This window comes from Eutrema salsugineum, unplaced genomic scaffold, assembly GCF_000478725.1.
Source record: "Eutrema salsugineum unplaced genomic scaffold, Eutsalg1_0 scaffold_4, whole genome shotgun sequence".
Lineage (NCBI taxonomy): Eukaryota > Viridiplantae > Streptophyta > Magnoliopsida > Brassicales > Brassicaceae > Eutrema > Eutrema salsugineum.
This window is the reverse complement of record NW_006256686.1, coordinates 6,499,689-6,517,369: the sequence shown is the minus strand read 5'-3', so window position 1 is coordinate 6,517,369 and position 17,681 is coordinate 6,499,689. Positions and strand designations below refer to the sequence as shown.

The 17,681-nt window shown below is 42.4% G+C and overlaps 1 non-coding gene across 1 annotated transcript; it reads right to left on the bottom strand.

Annotated features, from left to right (window-relative positions):
• Positions 1 to 16,804: 16,804 nt before the first annotated feature.
• Positions 16,805 to 16,912, bottom strand: LOC112084788. Its single transcript, XR_002898448.1, has one exon. It is a non-coding gene; the product is annotated as a small nucleolar RNA R71 (small nucleolar RNA).
• Between the last annotated feature and the right edge of the window lie 769 nt (positions 16,913 to 17,681).

Genomic DNA, 17,681 nt, shown 5'->3' with positions numbered 1-17,681 from the left:
GTCGGCATGGGCTCCGTTCTACCGGTTCTTTGATGTGTGTTGCTTTGGTCCTTTATTCGCTCCGAGACATGTACTGCTTCTTATCGTCGTAACTTTCAGCTCAAAACTCAAAATAAGACGATCTAAAGTGTTCTGGAAACTAGACGCGACGCCCTTAATTCTTTATGAAGACTCCGGAGGCTGAATCCTGGTGAAAGTCCTTCTTCGCAGGTGATAAAATTGAGGGATCGTCGGCTCCATAACACTTGTCCGAGTCTGATGCACATAAGGTGATGGTCTCTCCATGCCTTTTGTCCCAATTGCTCCCAATTAGCTCCAAATGACCTGTAAACACTCCAAAAGTGCAAAAATCTCTAGGACCTAATGCAATTCCTAACTAAAGACAAAAGCAAAGACAAATATATGTAAAACTACCTAAATGTATGCATGTGACTCAATATTTGGACAAAAATGCAATCCTAAACATAACAAAATGTGAGTATATCAAATTCTCACCAATACACAAGAGATACTAGTCCACTTTTTCCGTCATGCAAAACTTAAACAATCTAAATCTTGATTCCAGTCAACTAGCTCTCTACATTCATTAAGTTCAATAGTGAGTTCTAATTAACGACATCATCCAGGATAGACGGCGTTTGGCATTAAAGGGCTGTTTAAGTGGTGGAGTTAAAGTGTTTCAGGTTACCTGAAGATCTGGAGGATGCAAGACAATATGCAAAACCGCAAGAGAGATAAGGACCTGTTGATGACCGCAATTTTCAGTCACTTCTTCTTGCCAAATGTTGTTGCATAATCCTTCCTCCTTTGTTGTAAACAGCTATTCCCCCAGACTTAGATTCTTTCCGGGAATCAGAAGATGATCTCCAAAACTCCATAAAATCGAACTTCAGTTGCCTTGGGACTTAAAATTCGACTCTCTAGACTCTCTAAGGCTTTTATTTTCTTTCTTTTCTTATTTTCAGATTTTTTTTTTTTTTTTTTTTAAGAATAGGAAATGCCTTTTAAAAAGAGAAAGACTAGATGACGAGATTGTACCAAAATTTGATATTTTTCTAAGGCAAACTGAGCTTCCTCTTGTGTTGAGTCCTTCCGGGAACTTTTCCGGCAAATCGCAGGTCTCTGTCCTTGGTGACCGAAAACTGCGTCGTTCCTCTTTCTCTCCAACGTTTTTGCACTTATCTGCATATAAGACAATAGAAAACAAGAGTGCATGTGGTTTGAAAGAGGACTGGTTAAGGTGGGGAACTAGCTAAAGATAAACTAGCCATTCAGGATCAACAGAGAGTGGTAAAAGGATAAAGGAGTCTTGAATGTATGATTCGTTTCCCTGGTCTAATGCTTCAATGAGAAAATAAAGTCCAAATTAAGTCCAAATAAAACAGAGCTAGTGTATCCATTCATCTAAATCGAAATCATTCAAATTCCTCTGGGGTACTTCGTTTCAAATGTGCTTAGCTACCGCCTAGTCTAGTCCTAAATCATGAATGAGCATATCACTAGGAACAGTCTAAAAGCACACAATCAACTATCATTGATTCATGTTCACCATTCCCTTTAAAACGTATTTTGTTTTGAAAACCGATTTTGAAAAACTTTAAGGAAAATGCAAAAAGTGTAGATAATGCAAGACTCATGAAAGAAAAGTGGTTAGAAAGGGATGAAATCCTCCCCCAGACTTAAATCACACTGTCCTCAGTGTGAAACAAGTCGAGATTGGATGAGAAAAAATGCATAGATAATCCAATTGGTAAGGACAGAGAGAACTTACCTGGATCCGGGATGCTGGTGGAGATGAACCAGATTCATTCGAAGAGGTTTCAGAAGCTGATAGGTGGTGATGAAGGTGGTGGAGGGTGATGAATGAGGTGGAGTGGGGATTGGTGAGGTGAAATGAGGTGAAGTGGGTGGTTTGGGGTCGGGTTTGATGTCAACGACATTTGCCGCGGTCAGGAGTCACGCGACCGCGGTAAACAGGTGCTTGGCCGTGGTCAGGAACACGCGACCGCGGTCGAAGTGGTGTTTCCTGCGGTCAGAACGTCTGCGACCGCGGGGGCTTATATCGCGGCCTCTTCCTGCTTCCCCTTGTTTCCAGCTGGGCCGAGCAGTCAGGGACCATCCTTCTTTTTGGTTTTTTTCTGTTTTTTGATTTTTTTGGCTTTTTTGTTTTATAAGAAACACCTGAAACTAAGAAAAAGAAAAAGATCAATAGAAAAAGAAAGAAAAATCCTAAACAAAACAATACGTAAATGGGTTTCCTCCCATTAAGCGCTTTTGTTTAAAGTCGTTTAGCTCGACTTTTGGTGTTGGACGTGGCTTAGTCCAATGAAGAAGACCTTGTCCTGAGACAAGTCTTTTTCGACATCTCCTTGCTTTGCCTAGCAGGTTCTTCATCACTCCAATGTTTTCCTGCTTTGCTGTTGTATGGGACAGCTTCGGTGAAGACATCTTTGTCGATATTAGCAAATGAAATCCTCCGGTTTGGCCAGTCCATTATAGCTCCGGAAGTTGCTAGAAAAGACCATCCGAGAATCACTGGATATGTTGCATCTCTTGTCTCGACAATGTAGAAGTTGACAGGCACTATGCAATCTCCTATTCTCAAAGGAATTTCATGAGCTATTCCTTGAGGTGTTGCATTGGAATCATCAGCTAGGCTAATCTTTGCTCTAGTCCTGCGAAGGTGTTTAATACGGCACAGAAGTAGTGGCCTATCATGAAGTCCTTGCAAGCTCTGGCAAAGGTGATTCCTTCAGGCAAATTTCGAACCACATCATTGAATTCGTCGAGCTTTTCCTTGCTGATTTTGTTGGTGTAGTGGCTGCAGTCTTCCGGCTTTTTGAGGTGAATCGCATAGACAGCTGCTTCTGGTGTTGCCATGTATCGAGCTCTCATAAAGTATCTATGAATATCCTCTTTAGACTCCTTGCAGTACCTGAAAAAGACTTGCAAACGACCAAGTTTCTAGATTTCATCAAAGCTTAGATGAGCAGGGAATGACCTGACCACATTGTTGAACTCCATTAGCTTCTCTCTACTGATGTTGTTGGTGATCCATTGAATTTCTCCTGAGCCGTCTTCTGAGGAATATCCTGCGTTTGGATCTTCTACAAACAACCCATACTCTTCATCTTCAGAGTATTGCTCTTCATACTCATCTTCACAAGACAAAGCCATGTTGCAGGGCCATGACTTGTCCTCTTCTTCGGATGTTTTGAGTGCTTATGAAGCAAACCAGTTGTTGATGGAGTGGTTTAGTCATCCCAGGAGGTGTACCAGACCCACATATGCTTGTATGAGCCGAACGGGACTGTTTTTGAACGTTTTTCCGGTTGGCCTTGGCTGCGGGTGACGCGACCGCGGGAAAACGACCATGGGCCGCGGGCAGACCTAACACGACCGCGGGAGAGGGCTTCTTGGCCACGGTCGGAGGTGACGCGACCGCGGGGAATTGTCTCCGAGTTGCTCTGTTGCTGTTGCTTCCTCCCTTGCTTCCTGGGTGGTCTCCTGGGTCTTCTGGCTTGATGTACTTCCTCTCTGGACTTGAGCCTTTAGTTTTGGTTGCTGGAATCTGCTCTCCAAGTCCTTGCATGATCTCCTCAACCTTTTCTTCAACTTCATCAAGAGCATAGACTACTTTGTCCATGGTTGAGTCAAGCTCTTCGACTGTAAAGTCATAAGACTTTGTAAACCTTCTCTGAAACTTCGACTGTAAAGTCATAAGACTCTTTCTTAGCTTCGTTTAGGGCTTTTTCCACATCATCAAGTTTGAAATCCAGGTCCATGACTTTGTTTTTGGTGTTGCGAAGCTCATAGGTGTGCTTTGCTTGCTCTTCCTCCATGCTGTTGAACCTGTTAGCGATCATAGCTGCGTCCTTGGTTGCTTGTTCTTCTATTGAATTGACTTGTGAGGCTAGGTTATCGATCTTCTCATTGAAAAGTTTCGATATCCCGTCAATCCTTTCGTTTAGAGCAGCTGTAGCGGTTGCTTGAGCTTCTATGAACTGTCTGATGACGCCTTCGAGCTGACTCAATCTGTTGCTGAGCTGGACGTTCTCATCTCGGTGGAGAACCTGGTGAGGTAGGCGATGCATAGGATATCTAGGGTTAGCCATTGGAGGTACGTAGAGCTCGTTCTGGAACGTTCTGTAGTCTTCGGTTCGAATTTCTTCATAGAGATCGCATAGATACTGCTTCTCTCTGCATCTGGTGGCTTGAGGAGTGTTATAGAAACCTTCCTCATAGTGTATATTTTGATTTATAGGATCCATATCTTCTGAAATAAAAACAAAAATAACCGAAAAATGGAAATATGCAGAAAAGGGGGTTCTAGAGTCGATTTACCAACCTTTCTTGGGGTTTTGTGGAAAAGAAAACGCGTGCCTTCCCCGGCAACGGCGCCAAAAACTTGATGTGTGGTTGTGTCGGGGTTGTCAAGTTTTACCCTAAATGAAATCAATAGCCGCAAGTGCACAGCTGATCGATTGTAGTACTTAGGGATCGAATCCACAGGGAAAGAGGATATTTTCCTTCAAAAGCCTTTGAAAGAAATATAAAGTAAGGAAGTCTAGAACCAAACGGTTTTGTGGGGGGTTTTGGTGGTGTGTTTAAAATTTAAAAACGAATCTTAAAGAGAAAATACGGGAAATAAAATGACCTAATAACTAAACTTAATGAAAATGGATAAAAACGAGAAAAACGGCTAATCTAATTGCTTAAATAAAAATCGATTAAGAAGGAATGAGAATATTGAACTAAAGCTTGAAATTAAAACGGTGTGAATCTATAAGGAAGAAGGCGTTGGGGTTCAAGTAAGTTTTCTCAGGGGTACGAACGATTCAAAACATTGCTAGAGAGTAAATTTGATAAGATCTTAGCTTAAACTTTCCGAACTGGAGTCACGGACGTATGAATACGTCACTGTCGTGATCATAGACAACTATCTCTCTCAACCCTGACCAGTAGGTTTCCACTCTGGCCTTGGAAAAGAAGAGATGCATTATGTTTAAGACTCGTCAGCATTCACAAATCACCCATAGGTAGGTTTCCACTCCTATGTTTGTTTTGCTCTCCCAAACTAGATCTGACACCGGATGAACACTTTCGTGTCACCAAGCATCTGGATCAGATTGTAGTTCATGATGCTACTCTCATGCAGTAAAAACGAATTCAGAAGAAAAAGTTCTAAGATTCGGCTCAAAAGCTCATGGAATCCTCATCGAACATATAAATCCCCATCGAAAATCCCTTAATCCCAACAATAAAACTACTCAAACATAATGAACGAAATCAAAAACATAGTATTAATAAGTAGAATAGAAACCGAAATTGAAAAAGAAAGAACAAGGGTTCAAGAGACAAATCTCTCTCTCCCTAAAACCTAAAAACAAAGCTTAAAGTAAAATTTCTGTAAAGTATTTCGTCTATCTTCTTCTCTCTTTAAAAACGACCTAAATGAAATGTATTTATAGTCTCCAATACTCTCTGGTGTCTAGGGTTCCAGAATTGAGGTTGGGAAAGTGATACGGGCTTTAGAAATGGGCCTTCAAAGTCGGAGTTGGCTGTCTGCGGTCATGATGTGCGCGACCGCGGGAAATGGGTGGCTGGCCGCGGTCGGGATGGCTCTGACCGTGGGGATTCGTCTGTTGGCCGCGGGTGGAAACGCTTGCCGGCTGGTTTACATGACATCTTGCTCTTTGCTTATCTTTTGATTGAACTGTTGGATTGCCAAGCTGTAAAGTGTGCTGGAAAGCTGATACTTCCACTTTAAGATCTCCAAACTTGAGCTGGATCAGACGGTGAGAAGGCCTTCAATCAGGGGTGAACTTCTGACGGTTTGACTCTGAGCTGAAATCTGGTTTTCTATCCATTTTGTTAAGCTTTTCCCTAAGTTACCTGAAAAGAGTCTTGGAACTACAAATACTAGAAAAACGTAATAAACGTACTTAAAAGCAATTCAAAACATAGAAAAAATATTTCAAAATGATCCATAAAAGTGGTCAAAATACGGCTTTATCAGAGTCAGAGAGCTAAACGCCATTTGGGGGTGAGTAGACTAGGGAGAGAGTCTTGTGAAGATCAATGCCGAGTGTGAAAAGCATTTTGGGTGTGGGGTAGATGCATTTCTGTCTTTCAATGCATCCGTTGCTTTTTACCCTTAGCATTTTACTAAAGTCTGCTATTTTTTGAGTGATCCCGTTGCATGGAATACCAGTTACTTGATTGAGATAATTTTTATCTTAAAACCCAGTCCCGAGCCGATTGAGTTCACCCTGATTTGCATGAACATTATCCACCGGTTACAAGCTTAACGAATGTGAAAGAGTTGAGAGAGAAGAGAACTTGTGGAGATTCCGTGTTTTGGTTGATATATATATATATATATCTGAGTATGGCTTTGCATTGCATATTTGAGCATGAACTTGAGTTCTCATTGTGATCACTTCTCTCTAAAAAGGAAATATGAGCTCCGTTTGCATTACAACCTCTTTCTCTCATTTGTTCTTTTTGCTTGGGGACAAGCAAAGGACAAGCGTGGGGGAGTTGATATGTCTATATTTTGCATCATTAAGGCTGCATTTAAGAGTCCTCATCATGTGTGTTCCCATGTATATAGAGTGTTTAGGCATCAAAATAGGATTTAGGACTTGAATTAGGTCCCAAAGAGTTTTGCATGTTTTGAAGTCTTTATCAGGTGCTTTGGAGGCTATTTGGAGCTCAAGAGGAGGATCAGGAATGAAAACGGTGAAGAAAAAGGTCAAAATTCTCGGCCAAAATTCGTACCGGCTGGACGAAAACCTCGGCCAAAATCATTACCGAACGGTCATTATCAGCTAAAAATGAGTATCGGGTAGAAATCCCATCGCGTGAAGTTTTACGCCGAGGCGAGAAGATCTATCGGCTAAAAAGCTTACCGCGGTACATGATTCTTTGACATTTTCCTTACCGTGGGAAGCAATTCTCGGCTAAAACCTATTTTTATTCGCGCGCTTCAAAGATCACCAATCCGGGGAACCTTCCAGTCTGAATCAGTTGATGGGGTCTTGATAAAAGTTGGAGATTATCAAGCCAAGATCACAGAACAGTTGGAATCATGCAATTCGGACCAGTGAGAAGAAAGATATCACCTCCGGAAGATATGCCTGTCTCTCATGCATCCGAACGCCGATCAGCGAGCTTCAAAGATCACGAAGGACAGAGCCCTTCCGATTCGAACCAGCCTACCGAGTCTTCATCAAAGTTTGAGAGCTGTGAAAGACCATTCCGGAACGGCTGAGGTCACTCAATTCGGAGCGGTGGTTTGGAAGATACTGTCTCCAGAGTTCACAGCGGTCCAAAAGCTGTACTTTCCGGTCATTCCACCTCCCAAGCTCCGATGGTTTCTTCACCAAAGTTTGAGTTGGATGAGTCATTTTAACTATGAAACTGGTCTCAAAGCATTTGGAGTCGTGTGCTGAAAGTTAATGCTTCTAGAAGCCAAGTTGGTCGATATTAGCCCAAATGAGTTGCGATACGTGCTTATTGTTTTCTCAAGCCTCGACATTGCTACCTTGACACTGCTCAGGCCAAGGCTCACCTCTTGAGAGCATTTTAAGCTAGACCTCGTACTGATCCCTCGTTATGTTGAAGATCGACTACCAAGTGGTTCCCAAACGGTCTTCGTCTTATTTACAAAATCCTCGCCCACCGAAGCCTCGTTCACCAAAACATAGAAGAAACGTTCAGTCCAAAACTGATCTTTGCTCGGGAAACCGCCTATGATCCGGCGATTGGACTTATTGGAAATATAATATCTGCCTCCTCCCGGGGCTCTCCAGATTTCCAACAGATCGAGCAGATGACCGAGCTCAATATCGACACCACATTCGAAGCTCCGAACCAGGATGCCGATCATATGTCGCAAACCTCTCGGCATAATCTACCCGACCGAAATCTCATGCTCCCACAAGTATTTGAGGATAACTCTGGGGATTGGGAACCATAGGAACTAGAGCTCAAAAAACGCCTCGTATAAGGTGAAATGGTTTTCGGGAGGCTTGTTGGCTCGGTCAATCTTCTCCGGAACGACAAATTCAACTGCTTCGGATATTCTAAAACGATGGCGCAACGCCTCGAGCGACTCGAGGGATGAGAGTGTAGAACCGGGAGGATCGGGTTTTTGCCTTTTCACTTGTTTAGGTTTTCCCTTCCCAGAAGAAGAGGTGCCTCGGGATGCCATAAGCCGTTCTAATTCGAGCCTCGCCTCAACCGGGTTGAAAGGAAACACTTCTTCGTCGGCCTTAACCGCGGCGTAACAACCTCCTCTTGGTTGACAGGACCTCGATGAGAGTTCGTCGAAGCAGATGCCTCGTTATTAACAGAACAAGTGCCTGAAGGGCTCAGAGAATTCGACACATCATGAGCCTCGGCAGAATTTTTGGAAGGGCTCGGCGAAGCAGATGCCTCAGAGGATCCCGTCATACTCCCCGCTGCGGCATCCGCACGGCTCGTTTCATAAAATAATAGGGGTTCAAGCGAATCGCACGAACGCCTCGACATATTTTACAGATCGTACCAAATTTACAGTGTTTTACAACAAGGTTCGCCGGAAAAAGATCTGAGACGGCAAAAACCTCGGAACCCTAGCCGGAAAATAAATAAACTAGAGAGAGAAAGAAGAGAGAAGGGAGAGCTATCTTTTAGTAAAAATGAGAGATCTGAAGATTATGAGAAGGAACGAAGGAGCTCACCTATTTATAGAACGACCGAAGCGTGTGGACTCCGTGTAGACCTCAGGATGGCACATAGGTAATAAATGGAGGCGCGTGAAGTCCGCGGCGAATGCGTAACTTCCTGGCGCATCCGTCATACGCGCCAACACCCAAACGTCTTAGAGAGAACTAATGACTCTTAAATGCCTCACGTATGGAGTTGTCCAGATAAACCGAGCCCACAAGCTGCGTGAACCGAACCATGCTTTGTCGATATGGCAACTTCCTCAAAACGCCTCGTCGTTATCGTTAACGCAAAACGGCTCGGCAACTTCCTCAAAACGCCTCGTCGTTATCGTTAACACAAAACAGCTCGGCAACTTCCTCAAAACGCCTCGTCGTTATCATTAACGCAAAACGGCTCGGCAACTTCCTCAAAACGCCTCGTCGTTATCGTTAACGCAAAACGGCTCGGCAACTTCCTCAAAACGCCTCGTCGTTATCATTAACGCAAAACGGCTCGGTATTTCCTCAAAATGCCTCCTCGTTATTCCTTACATGAAACAACTTGGAATAGTTTTCACATCGTCACCTCATCGTTAAACGCAAAATGACTCGACATCAGTGATTCGGCCTGGCATCTCTTCAAAAAAACTCATCAAGCTGTCGATGGTGGTCTTGATGTGTGTGTCGAGGGTTGTCAAGTTTTACCCTAATTTAAATCGATAGCCGCAAGTGCACAGCTGATCAATTCTAGTACTTAGGGATCGAATCCACAGGGAAGGAGGATCTTTTGCTGCAAAAAGCCTTTGAAAATAAGTTAAAGTAAGGAAGTCTAGAACAAAAACAGTTTAGTGGGCGTTTGGTGGTGTCTCTAAAATCTAAAAACGAAATACTAAAAGAGAATACGGAAATTAAATGACGTAATAATTAAACTTAACGAAAATGACTAAAAATGATAAAAACGGATATTCTAGTGCTTAAATGAAAATGAACTAAAAAGGAAAGACAATATTGAACTAAAGCTTAAAGAAAAATCGCAGGAAATCAATGGAGAAAAGGCGTTGGGCTTCAGGGAAGTTTTCTCAGGGGTACGACGGATTCAAAACATTTCTAGAGAGGAAATTTGATAAGATCTTAGCTTAAACTTTTCGAACTGGAGTCACGGACGTATGAATACGCCACTGTCGTGATCATAGACAATTATCTCTCTCAACCCTGACCAGTAGGTTTCCACTCTGGCCCTGGAAGAGAAGAGATGCATTATGTTTAAGACTCGTCCTAATTCACAAATCGCCCATAGGTAGGTTTCCACTCCTATGTTTGTTTTGCTCTCCTAAACTAGATCTGACACCGGATGAACACTTTCGCGTCACCAAGCATCTGGATCAGATTGTAGTTCATGACGCTACTCTCATGCAGTATAAACGAATTCAGAAGAAAAAATTCTAAGATTCGGCTCAAAAGCTCATGGAATCCTCATCGAACATATACATCCCCATCGAAAATCCCTTAATCCCAACAATAAAACTACTCAGACATAATAAACGAAATCATAAGCATCATATGAGGTTTCACACTCTACACGATTTCTAGGGCTCCTAAGGCATGTATTTATAGTGCTCAAGACCTCTCTGGACGTCACTTAGGGTTTCTCCAAATGTGGGCTTCAGATATGGGCTTTATGGGCTCGGAGTTGGCTTGCCGCGGTCGGGAGTGCTCTGACCGCAGTGGATGAGTGGTTTGCCGCGGTCGGGAAGCTCCTGACCGCGGGAAATAGCTTGTTGGCCGCGGGTGGAAGTGCTGGCCAGCTGGTTTACGGGACATCTTGCTCTTCGCGTATCTTTTGATTGAACCGTTGGATTGCCAAGCTGTAAAGTGCACTGGAAAGCTGATACTTCCATCTTTAAGGTCTCCAAATTTGAGCTGGATCAGACGGTGAGAAGGCCTTCAATCAGGGGTGAACTTCTGACGGTTTGACTCTGAGCTGAAATCTGGTTTTCTGTCCATTTTGTTAAGCTTTTCCCTAAGTTACCTGAAAAGAGTCTTGGAACTACAAATACTAGAAAAACGTGATAAAAGTACTTAAAAGCAATTAAAAACATAGAAAAAGCATTTCAAAACGATCCATAAAAGTGGTCAAAATACAGTGTTATCAGCTGTGCGAACCGAACCCTGCTTTGTGGATTCCGCTCGACACTATTAACATAAACGCCTCGTGTTATCGTTAACGCAAATGGCTCGGCAACTCTTTCAGAAAAATGCCTCGTCATAACCTCCGCCATAACAGCTCGGCGATCTCGTTCCCGATACGTCTCGCCTGTAATCATCCCAGACAGGTTCAAATCGATGGTAAATCCCACGACTAGGAATGATGGGCCGAGCCGTACCTAAGAAAAGATGGGCCGAGCTGCGTACAAGAGAAAGTGGGCCGAGCCAGAGGATGCGAGCCTACTGAAACCCTAAGCAAAAGCGTTATGACGGTGGCCGCATGACAAGATAAGAAAATATTCCTAAAATCTCTCCCGAGATTTTTGGGAGAGGCGGTTCAGAGAATTAGTATAAATAGACGATGTTTACAATTCATTCTGTAACTTTTCACAACTCGAGAGCAAAAAAACCTAAACACTTTCCAGCAAAAAAAAACCCCTCTTTTGATCTTACTGTTCTTGCGATAACCTAGAAATTTTGGATCCCTTAGGTTTTCCTTACAAATTTTTGGTTGTGCGAGTTTTGATTCACACACTCGGTCCGTTTTAGAGACCTATATATAGTTTTTAGGGTTTTATCCCAAAGACTTAAGCTTTATTCCATAATCTTTTTGCCTCTTTTGTGTAAGAAAACTCCTTTTGAAGAGAAATATCTGATTTGGGCGTTTTAATCAAGAGAGTTTGAGAGATCTTGTGTTCAAAAGCTGTCTTCTTCTTAATCTTCATCTCCATCTTCACTTACACACTTCTAATCATGATTAACAACACATCTTGCAAAGGATCTAGTGTGTTGGTCATGATTAGTGAGTAATCCCCATATTAAGGTCTTAGATATATAGATTAGGATGCTTAAGTGGTAGATAAGTGAGCTTAGGGGTTAGATCATTCATATTCCATTCTCTACAACCTGTTCTTAATACTAGATCCATACACATCATATGTGGTCTAGATTCTGGGCATTTCATGCACCAAAAGTGTTTGATGAAATGCATGAACCAAGGTTGTTAGAGGTTTAAGTGTTATTCATCATGGGAATGGTTGTTTATATGCTTAAATGACAGTTAATCTGGTTCTTAATGCTTGTTGATTCATGTTTCACTAATGATGATTAGGTTAGAAGCTGTTTTACCATAGAAGTTAATATCTTCATGAGAGGATTAACTTAATTAATGATGTTTAAGTTGAATGGTTTGCTTGATCACATGATTCATTAGCTCACTAGTTTAACACTGAAGGCACCCTATTCCACTATCATGTCTAAGACCTTTCTCATCATCATACATACATTCTCATCTCATTTAGCTTGTTTAAGTTGATCCTTGTTTTCCCATTCTTAGTTGTCATTAATCATAAAAACCTCACTCATTTGGCTTGCATTAAGAACTGATCCTGCATCTTAGTGTCTACACATGATGGATTGATACCCTTTGTACTGCAAAGTGACAAAAGGGATTGATAATCCCTCATTTAGAGCCTTGAAAACTCCAAGTTATCAGGAAGAGATTCACCCGGTGTTGCAAGAGTGCCACAGTTCAGCATACGGTGGGCACTTAAGGGCTTTCAAGACGGTGGCCAAGGTTCTAAAAAGTGGTTTTTGGTGGCCGACTATGTTTAAAGACGCTCAGAGTGTTGTCTCAAGATGTGAGGCTTGTCAAAGACACGGTAACATATTTAAGAGGAATGAAATGCCTCAGAACCCGATTTTCAAAGTCAAAGTCTTCGACTGTTGGGGCATTGATTTCATGGGTCCCTTTGTAAGTTCATACGGGAACCAATATATACTTGTTGCTGTGGACTATGTGAGCAAGTGGGTATAAGCAATTGAATCTCCGACCAATGATTTGAAAGTTGTGGTCAAGCTCTTTAAGAGCACCATTTTCCCAATATTTGGAATTCCAAGGGTAGTTATCAGTGATGGAGGTAGCCATTTCATCAATAAGACTCTTGAGAGTCTTTTAAAAAAAGCATGGAGTGAAGCACAAGGTGGCTACCCCTTATCATTCTCAAACAAGCGGTTAGGTGGAGGTCACAAACTGTTAGATCAAAGCGATTTTGGAAAAGACCGTGAGCTCATCTAGGAAGGATTGGAGCAAGAAACTTGATGATGCTTTGTGGGCTTACAGGACCGCTTACAAAACCCCCATTGGCACCTCACCATTCAACTTGCTATATGGGAAAAGCTGTCATTTACCGGTTGAATTGGAGTACAAGGCCTTGTGGGCAGTGAAACTTCTAAATTTTGACATCAAGACGGCTCATGAGAGAAGGTTTCTACAGCTTCATGAACTTGAGGAGATCCGGTTAGACGCTTTTGAGAGCTCTAAAATCTACAAGGAAAAGACCAAGGCGCTTCATGACAGGAAAATACACAAGCGAGAGTTCAAAGAAGGGGACCAAGTGCTGTTGTTTAACTCAAGACTTAAGCTGTTCCCTGGGAAGTTGAGGTCTAGGTGGTCTGGTCCTTTTAGAGTCCTTGAAGTGAGACCGTATGGAGCCGTTGTCTTAGAAGGAAAATATGGTAATGGCTTTGTTGTGAATGGTCAGAGGATAAAGCATTACTTGGTATCTGAAACAAGAGAGGGAGCTACCTCAGTTCCTCTTCTTGAACCCGAAACTACGAGAAAAGGGAAGTAAAGTCAAACTGATATATTCATAAATTGCATCATTTAATGTACATATTCTAGTCAAAATCATGTCTCATTTGCATGCATTTTAGGTCTTTAGGCATTGTTTTAGGACTTAGGAGATTTCATTAGGTCCAAGAGAGTTTTCCATGTTTTGGAGTGTTAAACAGGTGCTTTTGGAGCCAATTTGGAGTGGAGGATATGATTCAGATGAAGAAATGGAGTTGGAATGATCAAACATGGTGAAAAGGAACAATTTTGGGTTTCTCGGCAAAATGGTGTACTGAAGGTCGAAGGTTCTCGGCCAAAATCCTTCCCGTGGGTAGCTTTCTCGGCCAAAAACACGTACCGCGGTCAAGTCTCTCGGCCAAAATCTCCGGATGCAGACACGTTTCCGAAATCGCCCGTCCAGGGAACCTTCCGGTCAGATTCAGCTATCGGAGTCTTCATAAAGGTTGGAGATAATTGAGTCAAGAGTTCATAACAGTTGGAATCAAGGCATTTGGACCACAGAACTGAAAGATATGGTAATCGGAAGACGAACAGGTCTCGCACTCATTCCGGAGCAATCCGATACCCCTGAATGATCGCCTGTCCGGGGAGCCTTCCGGTCCGATTCAGACGGCGGGTGCTTCATAGAATTTGGAGAGCCTTGCATCACGGTCTTTTATCAAGTAGAATCGTGGAATTCGGACGCGTGAGCAGAGAGATAAGCTTGTCGGAAGGAACCCCAGTCTCGCAGGTATTCCGGACCGAGCAGATCAGTTCTAAAGGATGCGAAGGACGGTGCACTTCCAGGCCGATTTAGTTTCCGGGTCCTTCATGAGAACCATAGACATTTGAGTCTTCTTTCCAGAACGTCCAAGAGCATTCAATTCGGATCTATGAGCAGAAAGATACAGTCTCCGGAATGGACACATGTCTAGACGCCTCTCTCTGGTCGTGTACATGCACTGCAAAGATGTGCCCTCCAGGAAGCCTTACACTTCCCAAGCACCGAAGCTTTCTTCACCAAAGTTGGAGATAAATGAGTCCTCTGTCTTCTGCAACCGAAATCATTCAATTCGGACAAGTCTCATAGGAGTTACACTCTCCGGAATGCGAAGTGGTCTAAGCTGCTCTGGATGCTGCGAGTTGGAGAGGAAGGAGACCAAGCCGCAGCAACACTCGCAAATCACTCCGACTTGAGCCTGCGACCTAGATGCAATAGAGACCAACCCGCACAGTTTGTACATTCCCCAGAAACCGCCTTAGCCCTGCGAGTTGGAGAGGAAGGAGACCAAGCCGCAGCAACACTCGCAAAACACTCCTACTTAGGCGTGCGGCTAAGACAAGGCGATTCAGGCTTCACAAGACAAGTCTTCATCTACTGCGACTTAGGTGTGCGACCTGGGACATACTGGACTGACCCGCAGGATTTCCACTTGACCCAACTGAGCCGGGTCAGTACCCAGTTTGTCCTGGGCTGACCCGGTCCATTAGCACTAGGTATATATAGTTTTTTGGGAGAAAAACCCAAGGAGGATCATCTTCTCTCTTAGTTTCTCTCTAGTTTTCTTTCCTTTTTAGTGTAAAAACGTTTTTGATTAAGAGAGATCTCAAGGATTTAATCAATCTAAGTCTGTTTCTCATCATCTCATCATCTCATTTCTGCTTCTAATCATGATTAACATCATCTCTTGCAAAAGATTAGATGTGTTCTTCATGATTAGTGAGTAGTCATATTTTAAGCTTCTAGGTGTGTAGATTAGGGTGCTTAGATGTAGATTAATGATTGTTTAAGCTTAGATTCTCTTCTCCTTTCCTTAGTTAGCTGATCCTAATGCTAGATCCTTGCACATCACTTGGGTCTAGAATCTGGGTTTTTCATGCACCAAAAGTGTTTGATGAAATGCCTGAATGAAAGCTAACTAAGGGTTTATGCATTAATGTCATGGGAATGATTGTTAAATGCATGAATGGCATATTAGAACTGTTTCTTAATGCTCATTGATTCATATTTCACAAATGATGATTTGGTTTGAAAATGGATTAGTGTAGAGGTTAGTGCCTTCATGAGAGGATTAATCTAGATTAGAGTTCTAAGTTAATTGGAATTTGAGATCATGTGATGCTTGCTGTATCTTTCTGTATAAGATTCAGTCTTTCTTAGCTCTTATTTTGATGCACAAAGAGGCTGTCTGGTCATGTTAGACTTGGAACCTTATGCTTGTTAATTGCTTATTCACTAATGGGAATTAGTCTTGAATTGGTAATTAACAAAGGGATTTCTGTCATGAGAATGAATTAATCTGAATTGGAAGTCTAGACTAAAGATTTGCAAGTGTTGCATTGTTTGCTTAGCATCATGAATTCACATTTAAAGCACCCTAATCAATGATCACATCTAGAGGTTTAGCTTTCTTTTTATTTGAATTTGAGTGTTTGTTTAGTTTCTCTTGCTTGTTTAATTCTTAATTACTGTTTGTTCTTGCTTGTTTTGTTATATGCTTTTAGATAATCTTGGTTACCAACTCATCTGCTTATTAGACTTGGATTAAGAATTGATCCTCATAGTTCTAGTGTCTAGAATCTCTCTATTTGGATTGATACCTCAAGTGCTACAATGACATGAGTAGTTGAGGAATTGATCAAGGATTGAAAAATTCCTACTATCAATTTGGCGCCGTTGCCAATTGGAGAGTTCATTCTAGCATTAGGACTTTGGATCTTCTTGAGATCAAGTCATTTTCTTTTGTTTTACTGATTACCTTTCAAGTGCTGTCTTTGTTTTCAGGTGTATGAACACCAGAAGTCAAGCAAGGAGACAAAGAGAAAGAGCTGAGCACATTGAGAGGTTGGGTATGGATCAAGGGCAACAGGCTCATGGTGGTAATGGAAACCACCAGAATCAGGAAGAGCCACCACCTCCACGTCCAAGACAAGTTGTGGGAGCTGGTGATGAGGCCAATGCTCAGGGTCAAAGACATGGGATTCAAGCCCCAACACCTGAAAACGATTTTGAGATCAAATCTGGCCTGATCAACATGGTGCAATCAAACAGGTTCCATGGCTTGGCATTAGAAGACCCATTAGATCACATTGACAACTTTGATAGAGTTTGTGATCTAACTAAGATGAATGGAGTGAGTGAGGACAGTTTCAAGTTGAGGCTATTTCCTTTTTCTCTAGGAGACAAAGCTCATCAGTGGGAAAAGTCTCTACCTCAAGGATCAGTCATAACTTGGGAGCAATGCAAAAGAGCATTTCTAACCAAGTTCTTCTCTTCATCAAGAACAGCAAGGTTACGAAATGAAATCTCAAGTTTCATTCAGAAGAACCATGAATCGTTTTGTGAGGCTTGGGAAAGATTTAGAGGGTATACCATGCAATGCCCTCACCATGGATTCTCAGATTGTCAGCTGCTAAGTACATTCTACAGAGGTACTTTGCCACAGGTCAGACTTCTCTTGGACACAGCTTCTAATGGTAATTTCATGACCAAGGAAGTCAATGATGCCATGACCCTAGTGGAGAATGTAGCTCAGAGTGATGAGCTTTATGGATCAGACTTTGAAAGGACTTCAAGAGGGGCTGTGAGTGCTGAAGAGGAAAGGACAAGGAAAGCCATCAAGTCTCTCACTGAGAAGCTAGACACACTTCTCTTAGATTCTCATCAGTCAGCCAAATTTGTTAGAGATGTGAATCATGTGTTTCAAGACACATTTCAAAAGGAAGACATCACAGCTGAGGTGAACTTTGTAGGTGGCCAACAAGGTTACCAAAAGGGCTTTACCTACTACAAGAATCCCCCAAACCAGAACTTCTATCCTCAAAACACTCAACAACAAGGTTTTGTCCCTCCCCAACAACAAAGTCCCCAACAGAACTCAGAGAATAAGGATCACGAAGTGCAGAACCTGCTCCAGCAAATCCTCCAAGGTCAAGCAAGTGGTGCCATGGACTTTAACAAGAAAATGGCAGAGATTAACAACAAGGTGGATTGCAGTTATTCTGATCTTTTATCTCAGCTTTCAACCTTGGCTTCCAAAGTCAAGACTCTAGAGAACAACAAGGGCCACTGCAGTTCTCAAGCTCAAAGATCTTTACCAGGGACATCAGTAGCACATCCAACAGAATACTGCAATGCCATCCTCTCAAATGATGAGAATCATGCT